The sequence below is a fragment of the Leucoraja erinacea genome, unplaced genomic scaffold, assembly GCF_028641065.1.
Source record: "Leucoraja erinacea ecotype New England unplaced genomic scaffold, Leri_hhj_1 Leri_130S, whole genome shotgun sequence".
Lineage (NCBI taxonomy): Eukaryota > Metazoa > Chordata > Chondrichthyes > Rajiformes > Rajidae > Leucoraja > Leucoraja erinaceus.
This window is the reverse complement of record NW_026575572.1, coordinates 133,723-137,264: the sequence shown is the minus strand read 5'-3', so window position 1 is coordinate 137,264 and position 3,542 is coordinate 133,723. Positions and strand designations below refer to the sequence as shown.

At 47.5% G+C, this 3,542-nt stretch overlaps 1 pseudogene; it reads right to left on the bottom strand.

Annotated features, from left to right (window-relative positions):
* Positions 1 to 344: 344 nt before the first annotated feature.
* LOC129715664 (40S ribosomal protein S14-like) lies at positions 345 to 857 on the bottom strand (annotated as a pseudogene).
* Between the last annotated feature and the right edge of the window lie 2,685 nt (positions 858 to 3,542).

Here is a 3,542-nt window from a genome sequence, read left to right as displayed (position 1 = left end):
TTTTTTTTTCAGCAGAACTCTTTTATTAGTTACTAGACCAAGTGCAGACCCGTTGGGTCTGCTCCCCCAATGGTGTGATCCCCCAACCCAATATTCCACCATGCACCCGTCTCCTCCAATGGAACTGAAGCCGTTCTCAAAAGTAAGATTCCAGCACTGCCCTGCCTCTTTAAAAAAAATCCCTGCCTGCTGCAGCAGTGAAAAGTTCAGTGTTCCTGTCTTGCAACTTTGTTTCGAAGTGTGTTGGAAGCTGAGGAAGGAGCAGCCGTCAACGAATTAAAAGGCAGGAAGGGATCCGTACTGCAGGCGGACGTCGGATGGATTTGAGTTTTATAGATATATAGATACTGCTGCAGATAGAAAACCTCTACAAATGGCGACCACGGTGGCCCCCCTTCCTGCGTGTGCTGTCTGACGGGATGGGAGCCACATCCTCGATTCATCCAATCTTCATTCCAGATCGAGCAAGAGCTCTCAAAGCCCCAGGTCCAGGGGTCTTGGTCCTGTTGCCTCCAGTAGCGCGGAGTTTTATGTGGAGAGCGGTGATGCCCAGCTCCTTGCACCTCTGGGTCACGTCCCGGGCTGCCAGCATGGCGGCGAACTGCGTACGGCGAGCTCTCGTCTCTGTCTGCCTTCACCTTCATGCCACCGGTGACGCGGCAAAATGGTCTCCTTGCCGGACGGGTCTGTCACGTGGACAAACGTATCGTTGAACGAAGCGAAGATATGGCAGACGCCAAAGACATTCGCGCCCTCAGCATTCTCGTCCCAGGCTGATCACCTGCTTCTCCTTCTTCTCCTTTCCCTTCCGGGGAGCCATTCTGCGTCTCGTCCCGCGGAGAGGCTGAAAGAAGCTTCAAAATTTTCTATGGATATACGGAAACTTTATTATTTATTTTACGTAAAGCACTTTGGTCTCAACGCGAGTTGATTTAAATGTGCTATATGACTTTACTTCTTGTGTGTTGAAGGCGGGTGGCGTGGAGTGTCGTAGCTTGACGTGACGGTGAGCGCAGTGTCGTAGCCTGTCGTAGATTGGCGCGCACCCCGACGGGTTTTAGGGCGTCAATCACCGACGCTCGCAAGTCGCCGAAAAAGTCGCAAAGTAGGACAGGCCCTTCACAGAGATAGAAACATAGAAACATAGAAAATAGGTGCAGGAGTAGGCCATTCGGCCCTTCGAGCCTGCAGCGCCATTCAATACGATCATGGCTGATCATCCAACTCAGTATTCCGTACCTGCCTTCTCTCTATACCGCCTGATCCCTTTAGCCACAAGGGCCACATCTAACTCCCTCTTAAATATAGCCAATGAACTGTGGCCTCAACTACCTTCTGTGGCAGAGAATTCCAGAGATTCACCACTCTCTGTGTGAAAATTTTTTTCCTCATCTCGGTCCTAAAAGATTTCCCCCTTATCATTAAACTGTGACCCCTTGTTCTGGACTTCCCCAACATCGGGAACAATCTTCCTGCATCTAGCCTGTCCAACCCCGTAAGAATTTTGTAAGTTTTTATAAGATCCCCTTCTAAATTCTAGCGAGTCCAAGCCGAGTCTATCCAGTCTTTCTTCATAAGACAGTCCTGACATCCCAGGAATCAGTCTGGTGAACCTTCTCTGCACTCCCTCTATGGCAAGAATGTCTTTCCTCAGATTAGGAGACCAAAACTGTACGCAATACTCCAGGAGTGGTCTCACCAAGACCCTGTACAACTGCAGTAGAACCTCCCTGCTCCTATACTCAAATGGACCATATGGACTATATGGACTATACTCATATGGACCAAATGCGGGCAAATGGGACGATAGACAACGGGCCTGTCGTGCATGGACAAGGGCCTGTTTTCAACCCAGCCCTGACCCTATATGTGCATCTGACCTTTACTGTCCCTGTTTCTGAGGTTATTTACGACAGGAATCTGAATAAATTACCCATTCCTTAATCCTAACGTGCCTCATCATGAGCACAGATAATGTTTATTTTACTTGATAAAAGGCAGCTCGTCTATTAAGCGAACATATCTCTTCCTCTCACACAACAAGGTGAAGCACGTAATCCGACAAGCTGCACGAGACTCTTGCCCAAGGCATCAGCAGAAGTAGTTATAAGTGCTGCTAGAAATTTGCTGTTGCAGGCAATAATGTATTTTTGCAAAAAGTATTTCGCAAGCCTGTCGCTGGCCAATCGACGTTAGCTCAACAGCAGGCTGATCCTCAGGGAGTTTCCAAAGATGTGGGATTATCCGAATCCAACATCGATACATCTATTTAACTTGCAAAAAGACAAATTCAACCCTACTTCAAACTAAAGCCTCAATCAATCTCTTTAAGCTGATAGGGGCGCAGAGAAGATTTACGAGGATGTTCGAAACATAGAAACATAGACAATAGGTGCAGGAGTAGGCCATTCGGCCCTTCGAGCCTGCACCGCCATTCAATATGATCATGGCTGATCATCCAACTCAGTATCCCGTACCTGCCTTCTCTCTATACCCCCTTGATAGCCACAAGGGCCACATCTAACTCCCTCTTAAATATAGCCAATGAACTGTGGCCTCAACTACCTTCTGTGGCAGAGAATTCCACAGATTCACCACTCTCTGTGCGAAAAATGTTTTTCTCATCTCGGTCCTAAAAGACTTCCCCCTTATCCTTAAACTGGCCAACATGTCTCAACCACATCAATCCCATTGCCCACGTTTGACCCATATTTAGTCACGTGTACTGAGGTAGTGAAAAGCTTTTAGTTGAGTACCAAACAGGAGCCACAGTCTTAGACTACAGGGGAGGTCATTTAAGACTGAGGTGAGAAAAAAACTTTTTTACCCAGAGTTGTGAAATTCCCTGCCACAGAGGGCAGTGGAGGCCATGTCACTGGATGGATTTAAGAGAGAGTTAGATAGAGCTCCAGGGGCTAGTGGAGTCAAGGGATATGGGGAGAAGGCAGGCACGGGTTATTGATAGGGGACGATCAGCCATGATCACAATGAATGGCGGTGCTGGCTCGAAGGGCCGAATGGCCTCCTCCTGCACCTATTTTCTATGTTTCCATGTTTCTATGTTTCAACCAGCCAGCAGAAAGATAATCCATAATTACAATCGAGCCGTCCATAGTGTACAGATACAAGATAAAGAGAATAATGTTTAGCGCAAGGTAAAATCCAGTAAAGTCGGATTGAAGACCATCTGATGGTCGTCAACAAGGTCGATAGTAGCTCAGGACCGCTCTCTAGTTGTTGGTAGGATGGTTCAGTTACCTGATAACAGCTGGGAAGAAACAGTCTCTGAATCTAGAGGTGTGCATTTACACACATAGAAACATAGAAACATAGAAAATAGGTGCAGGAGTAGAGGCCATTCGGCCCTTCGAGCCTGCACTGCCATTCAATATGATCATGGCTGATCATCCAACTCAGTATCCCATACCTGCCTTCTCTCCATACCCCCTGATCCCTTTAGCCACGAGGGCCACATCTCAAGTCAAGTCAAGTTTATTTGTCACATACACATACGAGATGTGCAGTGAAATGAAAGTGGCAAT